We start from the raw sequence: 12,643 nt of genomic DNA on the forward strand, positions 1-12,643 counted from the left end.
GTGAATGAACTGACATTTGTTCATTGAATGTCTGGATGTGAATGGACAGACAAGCGTGCACTCAATGTGTAAATGGAGGAACAGATGTTCACATTATGTCTATGTGAATTAATTTGCATTTGATCCTACTATTTTTGTAAGTGAATGGACAGACATGATGCATAGATAGATGGATCGAATGGAAGAGCAGGTGTTTACATTGTGTTTAACCGAATTAACTAACATTTGATCATCCTTTTTTTGTTTGTGAATGGACAAAAAGACATTATGTGTAAATAGAAAAACAGTGTACAGGTTTTGCTTAATGTGTGAATGGACGGGCAGATGTTTACCTGAAATATTCTGAAAGAACTGACATTTGTTCGTATTACGTATGCAAGTGAATAGACAGACAGATGTGTGATCACTTAATGTGTGAATAGACAAACATTTGTTTACATTGTATCCGAATGAATCGACACTTATTCATGTTATTTATGTAAATAAGTGGGCAGGCGGACATAACGTGTGAATGAACATTGTATGTCTGGAATTGAATGGACAGACAAGCGTGCACTCAATGTGTAAATGGAAGAACAGATGTTCACATTATGTCTATGTGAATTAACTGACATTTGATCATACTATCTTTGTAAGGGAATGGATTGACTGACATGAAGCATTAATAGACAAATAGTAGACGGACAAAATTCACTTAATGTGTGAATGGACGGGCAAATGTGAACATTCTGTGTATCCGAAGGAACTGATATTTGTTAATTATGTATTGTGAATGAATAGACAGATACAATGTGTGAATGGACAGACAGCATTCTATTTTGGTAAACACAAACAGCACTTAGGAGGAACCATAGTATACATTATGTTTGTGTAAAATGTGTATGCAAAAGGAAAGACAGATATTAATCATTATTGTGTACAAACCCCGTTTCCATATGAGTTGGGAAATTGTGTTAGATGTAAATATAAACGGAATACAATGATTTGCAAATCATTTTAAACCTATATTCAGTTGAATATGCTACAGAGACAACATATTTGATGTTCAAACTGATAAACTTTTTTTTTTTTCAGATAATCATTAACTTTAGAATTTGATGCCAGCAACACGTGACAAAGAAGTTGGGAAAGGTGGCAATAAATACCGATAAAGTTGAGGAATGCTCATCAAACACTTATTTGGAACATCCCACAGGTGAACAGGCAAATTGGGAACAGGTGGGTGCCATGATTGGGTATAAAAGTAGATTCCATGAAATTCTAAGTCATTCACAAACAAGGATGGGGCGAGGGTCACCACTTTGTCAACAAATGCGTGAGCAAATTGTTGAACAGTTTAAGAAAAAACTTTTTCAACCAGCTATTGCAAGGAATTTAGGGATTTCACCATCTACGGTCCGTAATATCATCAAAGGGTTCAGAGAATCTGGAGAAATCACTGCACGTAAGCAGCTAAGCCTGTGACCTTCGATCCCTCAGGCTGTACTGCATCAACAAGCGACATCAGTGTGTAAAAGATATCACCACATGGGCTCAGGAACACTTCAGAAACCCACTGTCAGTAACTACAGTTGGTCGCTACATCTGTAAGTGCAAGTTAAAACTCTCCTATGCAAGGCGAAAACCGTTTATCAACAACACCCAGACACGCCGTCGGCTTCGCTGGGCCTGAGCTCATCTAAGATGGACTGATACAAAGTGGAAAAGTGTTCTGTGGTCTGACGAGTCCACATTTCAAATTGTTTTTGGAAACTGTGGACGTTGTGTCCTCCAGACCAAAGAGGAAAATAACTATCCAGACTGTTATAGGCGCAAAGTGTAAAAGCCAGCATCTGTGATGGTATGGGGGTGTATTAGTGCCCAAGGCATGGGTAACTTACACATCTGTGAAGGCGCCATTAATGCTGAAAGGTACATACAGGTTTTGGAGCAACATATGTTGCCATCCAAGCAATGTTACCATGGACGCCCCTGCTTATTTCAGCAAGACAATGCCAAGCCACGTGTTACATCAATGTGGCTTCATAGTAAAAGAGTGCGGGTACTAGACTGGCCTGCCTGTAGTCCAGACCTGTCTCTCATTGAAAAAGTGTGGCGCATTATGAAGCCTAAAATACCACAACGGAGACCCCCGGACTGTTGAACAACTTAAGCTGTACATCAAGCAAGAATGGGAAATAATTCCACCTGAGAAGCTTAAAAATGTGTCTCCTCAGTTCCCAAACGTTTACTGATTGTTGTTAAAAGGAAAGGTCTTGTAACACAGTGGTGAACATGCCCTTTCCCAACTACTTTGGCACGTGTTGCAGCCATGAAATTCTAAGTTAATTATTATTTGCAAAAAAAAAAAGAAGTTTATGAGTTTGAACATCAAATATGTTGTCTTTGTAGTGCATTCAATTGAATATGGGTTGAAAATGATTTGCAAATCATTGTATTCCGTTTATATTTACATCTAACACAATTTCCCAACTCATATGGAAACGGGGTTTGTAAGTGAATAGACTGACAAACGTGAACAGACTGTAAACTGGTACCCAGCAGTTTTGAAACTGTCGCAAGCACCTGTGCAGTCGCCCGCTATCACATAACGCGCCCACCCTGTACTTCTGAGAGCTTCGAGTGGGGAGAAAAGTGACGTCTGAGTGTTGGAAAACGGCAAAGCGGAGCTGAGGGAACAATTGTCGGTGTGACGACTCATCTCAGCCTCCACCAGCCGCGCTTCCATTCAGGGACACCAGGCGAAGGAGGCAACTCACTGGGGAAATTTTGGAGCTGCGGGCTGCCTGGATGGAGTGTGAAGGACGTACGCATTACAGCTTCACGCAGAACATGTGAGTGGAGAACATGGCACTGTTGCTATGATACGTTCCCCTCGCATAAGCTGCGGCTGAGCCAGGAAGGTCAATTGAAGTGAAACTGAAACTAAGTATTGTCCACATTTTCCCTTCTTCTTTCCTTTGAAGTACATATACAAGAATTACACACGACATTCATTTTGCAACCAGACACAAAGGCTTTATTTTAGGGCTAATTACCGCAGCTAATTGCTTCCAGGCCTCAAAGAATTTACTCAAAGTAGGATTGTTATTCATAAATAGAAAACTTGGAGCGTTAAAAAAAACTCTAAAAACAAACTCCAAAACCAGTGAGGTTGGCACGTTGTGTAAATGGTAAATAAAACCAGAATACAATGATTTGCAAATCCTTTTCAACTTATATTTAATTGAATAGACTGCAAATACAAGATATTTAATGTTCCAACTGAGAAACTTAATTTTTTTGTGCAAATAATCATTAACTTAGAGCTTAACGCATTGCAAAAAAGTTGGCACAGGGGCATTTTTACCATTGTGTTACATGGCCTTTCCTTTTAAAAACACTTAGTAAACGTTTGGGAACTGAGGAGACCAATTATTGATGGTTTTCAGGTGGAATTCTTTCCCATTCTTGCTTGATGTACAGCTTAAGTTGTTCAACAGTCCGGGGGTCTCCGTTGTAGTATTTTAGGCTTCATAATGCACCACACATTTTCAATGGGAGACAGGTCTGGACTACAGGCAGGCCAGCCTAGTACCCGCACTCTTTAACTATGAAGCCACGTTGATGTAACACGTGGCTTGGCATTGTCTTGCTGAAATAAGCAGGGGCGTCCATGGTAACGTTGCTTGGATGGCAACATATGTTGCTCCAAAACCTGTATGTACCTTTCAGCATTAATGGCGCCTTCACAGATGTGTAAGTTACCCATATCTTGGGCACTAATACACCCCCATACCATCACAGATGTTGGCTTTTCAACTTTGCGCCTATAACAATCTGGATGGTTCTTTTCCTCTTTGTTCCGGAGGACACGACGTCCACAGTTTCCAAAAAACAATTTGAAATGTGGACTCATCAGACCACAGAACACTTTTCCCCTTTGCATCAGTCCATCTTAGATGAGCTCAGGCCCAGCGAAGCCGGCAGCCTTTCTGGGTGTTGTTGATAAATGGCTTTCGCTTTGCATAGTAGAGTTTTAACTTGCACTTACAGATGTAGCGACCAACTGCAATTACTGACAGTGGTTTTTTGAAGTGTTCCTGAGCTGGTGTGGTGATATCCTTTACACACTGATGTCGTTTTTTGATGCAGTACCGCCTGAGGGAACGAAGGTCCGTATTATCATCGCTTACGTGCAGTGATTTCTCCAGATTCTCCAAACCTTTTGATGACATTACGGACTGTAGATGGTGAAATCCCTAAATTCTTTGCAATAGCTCATAGCTATTACACGGCCTTTCCTTTTAACAACACTCAGTTAACGCTTGGGAACTGAGGAGACCAATTTTTGAAGGTTTTCAGGTGGAATTCTTTCCCATTCTTGTTCTCGTTCGGACTGAGAAACGTTGGTTTTTTTTGCAAATATTAGCTCATTTGGAATTTGATGCCTGCAACATGTTTAAAAAAAGCTGGCGCAAGCGGCAAAAAAGACTGAGAAAATTGAGGCATGCTCATCAAGACTTAGACTTCCTTTTATTGTCATTCAAATTTAAACTTTACAGCACAGATAATAACGAAATTTCGTTGCATTAGCATTAGCTCGTTGTAGTGCAGGATAAAAGAGCAATAAGGTGCAGATATAAATAAATAAATTACTGTACAGATAAATATTTTGCACTTTTGCATATGCATCCACATTTATGGATGTATGTTATATTGTCTTTATGTTCCAGCGAGTTAATCCGTTTTTGGGGGGCAATTGAGGGGATTATTATGATGCGTTCAAGAGTCTTACGGCCTGAGGGAAGAAGCTGTTACAGAATGGGTATAGCAGATCCATTCTAAGTGTCATACTTGATCATTTCGCGATATTGCCATATTTTTGCTGAAAGGATTTAGTAGAGAACATCGACGATAAAGTTCGCAACTTTTGGTCGCTGATAAAAAAAGCCTTGCCTGTACCGGAAGTAGCGTGACGTCGCAGGTTGAAAGGCTCCTCACATTTCCCCATTGTTTACACCAGCAGCGAGAGCGATTCGGACCGAGAAAGCGACGATTACCCCATTAATTTGAGCGAGGATGAAAGATTTGTGGATGAGGTACGTGAGAGTGAAAGACTAGAGTGCAGTGCAGGACATATCTTTTTTCGCTCTGACCGTAACTTAGGTACAAGGGTTCATTGGATTCCACACTCTCTCCTTTTTCTATTGTGGATCACGGATTTGTATTTTAAACCACCTCGGATACTATATCCTCTTGAAAATGAGAGTCGAGAACGCGAAATGGACATTCACAGTGACTTTTATCTCCACGACAATACATCGGCGAAGCACTTTAGCTACGGAGCTAACGTGATAGCATCGGGCTTAACTGCAGATAGAAACAAAAGAAATAAACCCCTGACTGGAAGCATAGACAGAAAATCAACAATACTATTAAACCATGGACCTGTAACTACACGGTTAATGCTTTCCAGCCTGGCGAAGCTTAACAATGCTGTTGCTAACGACGCCATTGAAGCTAACTTAGCTACGGGACCTCACAGAGCTATGCTAAAAACATTAGCTATCCACCTACGCCAGCCAGCCCTCATCTGCTCATCAACACCCGTGCTCACCTGCGTTCCAGCGATGGACGGCGCGACGAAGGACTTCACCCGATCATCGATGCGGTCGGCGGCTAGCGTCGGATAGCGCGTCTGCTATCCAAGTCAAAGTCCTCCTGGTTGTGTTGCTGCAGCCAGCCGCTAATACACCGATCCCACCTACAGCTTTCTTCTTTGCAGTCTTCATTGTTCATTAAACAAATTGCAAACGATTCACCAACACAGATGTCCAGAATACTGTGGAATTTTGAGATGAAATCAGAGCTTTTTGTATTGGATCCAATGGGGTCCGAATACTTCCGTTTCAACCATTGACGTCACGCGCATACCTCATCATACATAGACGTTTTCAACCGGAAGTTTTGCGGGAAATTTAAAATTTGACTTTATAAGTTAACCGGGCCGTATTGGCATGTGTTGCAATGTTAAGATTTCATCATTGATATATAAACTATCAGACTGCGTGGTCGGTAGTAGTGGGTTTCAGTAGGCCTTTAAGGGCCACCATAACTGCGACGCGGCCCTCAATTAAAACGAGTGGCACACCCGATTTAATGCATACAATGATGGTTAAATCGACTTCAGTCTAAAAAGTACATTTCATTGCTGGGCTTCAACTGCCTCACCTGCAAAATGTCAGCCTCAAAATAACCACTCTTAAAATTCTGTGTCACGTGAGAATTTCATTCGGGAATAAAACGTCAGCTGCACTTATCAGCATTCCAAGAGGTCCAACTTGCTTTTCCCCTCCTCACAAAAAGCAATAGTCCTTATCTCGTGTTTGTTTTTAATCCCCTCCATCCGACAACACACATCTACCGTCACATACTTGCCTTTCTTTAACCATGCAAAAGGACCTGACTTGCCTCTGAAAGCTCCTTTATGCACTCAAGTAGTTGCTCCCGCTTCATTATTTTCTTTATATTTTATAGGAAGATAAAACGCTGCCTTGAAAGAAAATATGTGAGAATGAGAAGGAGTCGAAACTCAAAGCCGGTGTGGGGTTGCAGATATGATGCCATCAAATGTAAAAATGTGCATTTCATACTCTGAGTGGTATTAGCTTTGGTGGGGATATTGTGTAGCCCCTGGATTTATTGTCTTATGTCTTCTAAACTAGCTTTTTTTCTGTCTTTTATAGGGGTCGTACTAGAGTTAACTGCTTTCGGGCTGTTTCGCTGTGGTTTTATTTGCGAGAAACTACATTAAAAGATTGTTAATCATGCAGAATTCATGCATTTTTCCACATTTTTGACTTATTATTAGGTCTTCGTTTCTTTGTTTTGTTCATGGCTTTTTCATGTATCTAGTCAGCCCTCCAGCTCAAACCTGCCAGAGTCGTAGACATCTACATCCAGGGATGGGTAAGCTACTTGGAAAATGTAGTAGGCTAAGCTACAAGTTATGAAGTTACTCTCGATTAAAAGCAGCTAAGCTACAAGGGAAGCTGTCCACCCCTACACTACAAGATACACAGCATGTATTAATACTGTATATACTGTGTATGTGTATGTATAAATGTATATATATATATATATATATATATATATATATATATATATATATATATATATATATATATATATATATATATATATATATATATATATATATATATATATATATATATATATATATATATATATATATGTATGTGTATATATGTATATAATTATATATAAATACATATGTATATATGTATATGTATGTATATGTATATATACATGTATGTATATCTATATATGTATACGTATGTATATGTATATATATATATATACGTATGTATATGTATGTACATATATATACATACGAATATATAAATATATGTGTATGTGTGTATATATGTATATATATATATATATATATATATATACACATATATATGCGTGTATATATGTGTATTGGATATAAGAATGTGTATATATGTATGTATATGTGTATAGATATACAAACCCCGTTTCCATATGAGTTGGGAAATTGTGTTAGATGTAAATATAAATGGAATACAATGATTTGAAAATCCTTTTCAACCCATATTCAATTGAATGCACTACAAAGACAAGATATTTGATGTTCAAACTCATAAACTTTATTTTATTTTTTTGCAAATAATAATTAACTTAGAATTTCATGGCTGCAACACGTGCCAAAGTAGTTGGGAAAGGGCATGTTCACCACTGTGTTCCATGGCCTTTCCTTTTAACAACACTCAGTAAACGTTTGGGAACTGAGGAGACACATTTTTGAAGCTTCTCAGGTGGAATTCTTTCCCATTCTTGCTTGATGTACAGCTTAAGTTGTTCAACAGTCCGGGGGTCTCCGTTGTGGTATTTTAGGCTTCATAATGCGCCACGCATTTTCAATGGGAGACAGGTCTGGACTACAGGCAGGCCAGTCTAGTACCCGCACTCTTTTACTATGAAGCCACGTTGATGTAACACGTGGCTTGGCATTGTCTTGCTGAAATAAGCAGGGGCGTGGTAACATTGCTTGGATGGCAACATATGTTGCTCCAAAACTTGTATGTACATTTCAGCATTAATGGCGCCTTCACAGATGTGTAAGTTACCCATGTCTTGGGCACTAATACACCCCCACACCATCACAGATGCTGGCTTTTCAACTTTGCGCCTATAACTATCCGGATGGTTCTTTTCCTCTTTGGTCCGGAGGACACGACGTCCACAGTTTCCAAAAACAATTTGAAATGCGGACTCGTCAGACCACAGAACACTTTTCCACTTTGTATCAGTCCATCTTAGATGAGCTCAGGCCCAGCGAAGCCGACAGCGTTTCTGGGTGTTGTTGATAAACGGTTTCCGCCTTGCATAGGAGAGTTTTAACTTGCACTTACAGATGTAGCGACCAACTGTAGTTACTGACAGTGGGTTTCTGAAATATTCCTGAACCCATGTGGTGATATCCTTTACACACTGATGTCGCTTGTTGATGCAGTACAGCCTGAGGGATCGAAGGTCACGGGCTTAGCTGCTTACGTGCAGTAAATTCTCCAGATTCTCTGAACCTTTTGATGATATTACAGACCGTAGATGGTGAAATCCCTAAATTCCTTGCAATAGCTGGTTGAGAAAGGTTTTTCTTAAACTGTTAATAAATAATGATGAATGGGTTATACTTGTATAGCGCTTTTCTACCTTCAAGGTACTCAAAGCGCTTTGACAGTATTTCCACATTCACCCATTCACACACACATTCACACACTGATGGAGGGAGCTGCCATGCAAGGCGCTACCAGCACCCATCAGGAGCAAGGGTGAAGTGTCTTGCCCAAGGACACAACGGCCGTGACTAGGATGGTAGAAGGTGGGGATTGAACCCCAGTAACCAGCAACCCTCCGATTGCTGGCACGGCCACTCTACCAACTTCGCCACGCCGTCCCCAACAATTTGCTCACGCATTTGTTGACAAAGTGGTGACCCTCGCCCCATCCTTGTTTGTGAATGACTGAGCATTTCATGGAATCTACTTTTATACCCAATCATGGCACCCACCTGTTCCCAATTTCCCTGTTCACCTGATGTTCCAAATAAGTGTTTGATGAGCATTCCTCAACTTTATCAGTATTTATTGCCACCTTTCCCAACTTCTTTGTCATGTGTTGCTGGCATCAAATTCTAAAGTTAATGATTATTTGCAAAAAAAAAAAAATGTTTATCAGTTTGAACATCAAATATGTTGTCTTTGTAGCATATTCAAATGAATATGGGTTGTGATGGAAGCAGATCAGAATCATATCCATATTTAAGTGTTACTTCTTTCTAAAACTCCTATAGTCATATTTACATCAGCTAATGTCTCGTGTGGTACAAAGTGCTTGGATTCGAGTGTCCTTGAGTAGACAGGCAGAGCGCTGTTGAGACTGACATAACATTCCTTAGATAAGGAGCACAGGGCAGTGCTGAGCTTGGGGGGGCAGGAGGTGGAGGGGAGACCGATCCGGACCGGGCTGGGGAGCGCTGGTGTGCTGGATTGGTCTCAGGTTTGTCCTCTAAGCTTAAAGAATAAACCACAAAATACCAACTTCTGCCTGGTGATTGAATATAAACAACAGCATATTGCCATAAAAAGAATCTGGGAGAGACTAGCAATTTGAATTCCCCATTGGAGGAATGCTGGTCAACGCAACAATTTGGGGGCTCGTCCGGGATGGCACGCTTTTGATTGATGACTTCTTGCAATCTTCTGGACAGACTCAATTGGCCAATTCAAGGTAAGCAGAACCTTTCTTTTTAGATAAAATCTGCGTTAGGAGTCTGTCCTGAAGTCTGTAAGTCAAACACTGTTTTGTAATCCCAGGCACAGAGTGGTGATTTTGATAGATTGATTGCATTTTTGCCCTGTCCGCCATTTTACATAATAGTTGTACATAGTGGTCAACTCATGTCATTGTGTCTTGAATCTTTCATCTGTGCCTGATAAAGTTATTGGTTAAAGTCCATCCGTGTATTAAAATTCGCAAGGTTAAAGTCCTTCTGAATAATACGGTAAAGTTCTTGGTTAAAGTCCGTTCGTATTTTTAATTCTGAGGTTGGAGTCCTTATTAATAATACGATAAAGTTGTTGGTTAAAGTCCGTTCGTATTTTTAATTCTGAGGTTGGAGTCCTTATTAATAATACGATAAAGTTGTTGGTTAAAGTCCGTTCGTATTTTTAATAATAATAAATAAGGATTTGCAAATCATTGTATTCCGTTTATATTTACATCTAACACAATTTCCCAACTCATATGGAAACGGGGTTTGTATATGTGTATGTATACTGTATATACATATATATATATGTGTGTGTGTGTGTGTGTGTGTGTGTATACGTATATATATATATATATATATATATATATATATATATATATATATATATATATATATATATATATATATATATATATGTACTGTATATGTATGTGTATATATATGTATGTATATAAGGTGAAGATAGCACCGGGATTAACGGCTGTGTTTTTCACCCTTAACCCTGAAACAAAAAATCCTGCTTGGTAATTATCTTCATCGATTGCCAAACTTTTCCTTTCTTTGGCTGTTTTACAGCTTCTGCCATAGTAGCGGTAATTGCATGTTGGCATTCTTCTTCTTTCAGTTTTCTGGCGGCACGCAGGCGTGCGCATCGACTTATACCTTATTAACGAATGGGAAAGGGGGTATGACGTATGCCGTAAAGCAAGTCAGCGCATTTGTAGTTTTTTGTGTGGCAGGGTTCTTGCCACCCTCCTCAAAATTACCCATTTGCAAACCCTGCCAAAAGAAAGTTGTACCCAAAGGCTCTAATACGTTTAATATGGTGCAACTTTACACGCCAAAGGACATAATAACGTAGTTAAATTATGTTAATGGAAACAGGTACTCCTATCATTCAATAGTGACCAGTCAACGTTAGAGGTTGCCTCTTCCTATCTGTATTGAATAAACTGTAGGCATTGTAAGTTCATATAGGCAGTTTAAAACACTGACATAACATCAGGAGCATGGAGAATAACAGCACTGGATCTAATTATGCGCATTCCAGTTATTATTAGTACAGCATAAAATAGATGAAAAATTTAAATATAGGCATGGATGACAGTTGACAATAACACTTGAGTTTACTACCCACGAGTAACATTTTCAATCAAGCTAACCATAGTCTTATATTGTTTATACACTAATGTATGTATTCACAAAACCCAAAACCAGTGAAGTTGGCACGTTGTGTAAATCGTAAATAAAAACAAAATTTGCAAATCCTTTTCAACTTATATTCAATTGAATAGACTGCAAAGACAAGATACATAAAGTTCGAACTGGAAAACTTTGTTATTTTTTGCAAATATTAGCTCATTTGGAATTTGATGCCTGCAACATGTTTCAAAAAAGCTGGCACAAGTGGCAAAAAAGACTGAGAAAGTTGAGGAATGCTCATCAAACACGTATTTGGAACATCCCACAGGTGAACAGGCTAATTGGGAACAGGTGGGCGCCATGATTGGGTATAAAAGCAGCTTCCATGAAATGCTCAGTCATTCACAAACAAGGATGGGGCGAGGGTCACCACTTTGTCAACTCATTTGTGAGCAAACTGTCCACCAGTTTAAGAACAACATTTCTCAATGAGCTATTGCAAGGAATTTAGGAATTTTCACCATCTACGGTCCGTAATATCATCAAAAGGTTTGGAGAATCTGGAGAAATTACTGCACTTAAGCAATGATATTAGGGACCTTCGATCCCTCAGGCGGTACTGCATCAAAAAGCGACATCAGTGTGTAAAGGATATCACCACACCAGCTCAGGAACACTTCAAAAAAACACTGTCAGTAATTACAGTTGGTCGCTACATCTGTAAGTGCAAGTTAAAACTCTACTGTGCAAAGAGAAAGCCATTTATCAACAACACCCAGAAAGGCTGCCGGCTTCACTGGGCCCGAACTCATCTAAGATGGACTGATGCAAAGTGGAAAAGTGTTCTGTGGTCTGACGAGTCCACATTTCAAATTGTTTTTTGGAAACTGTGGACGTCGTGTCCTCCGGACCAAAGAGGAAAAGAACCATCCAGATTGTTGTAGGCGCAGAGTTGAAAAGCCTGCATCTGTGATGTTATGGGGGTGTATTAGTGCCCAAGGCATGGGTAACTTACACTTCTCTGAAGGCACCATTAATGCTGAAAGGTACATACAGGTTTTGGAGCAACATATGTTGCCATCCAAGCAACGTTACCATGGACGCCCCTGCTTATTTCAGCAAGACAATGCCATGCCACGTGTTACAACAGCGTGCGGGTACTAGACTGGCCTGCCTGTAGACCTGACCTGTCTCCCATTGAAAATGTGTGGCGCATTATGAAGCCTAAAATACCACAACGGAGACCCCCGGACTGTTGAACAACTTAAGCTGTACATCAAGCAAGAATGGGACAGAATTCCCCCTGAAAAGCTTCAAAAATTGGCCTCCTCAGTTCCCAAACATTTACTGAGTGTTGTTAAAAGGAAAGGCCATGTAACACGGTGGTAAAAATGCCCCTGTGCCAACTTTTTTGCAATG

General features: G+C 39.8%; 1 protein-coding gene across 2 annotated transcripts in view; it reads left to right on the plus strand.

Annotated features, from left to right (window-relative positions):
- Positions 1 to 12,643, plus strand: part of LOC133650338 (CMP-N-acetylneuraminate-beta-galactosamide-alpha-2,3-sialyltransferase 1-like) — a 156,102-nt gene that overhangs the window by 73,423 nt on the left and 70,036 nt on the right. The window contains exon 1 of one of the 2 annotated variants that reach the window (XM_062047469.1): positions 2,704 to 2,834. The exons of the other annotated variant lie outside the window; for it this stretch is intronic. The gene's annotated coding sequence lies outside the window, so the exon portion shown is untranslated. Of the gene's footprint in view, positions 1 to 2,703; positions 2,835 to 12,643 lie in introns of those variants that run through there. 2 annotated transcript variants of the gene reach the window in all.

The sequence above is a fragment of the Entelurus aequoreus genome, linkage group LG05 (assembly GCF_033978785.1).
Source record: "Entelurus aequoreus isolate RoL-2023_Sb linkage group LG05, RoL_Eaeq_v1.1, whole genome shotgun sequence".
Taxonomy (NCBI): Eukaryota; Metazoa; Chordata; class Actinopteri; order Syngnathiformes; family Syngnathidae; genus Entelurus; species Entelurus aequoreus.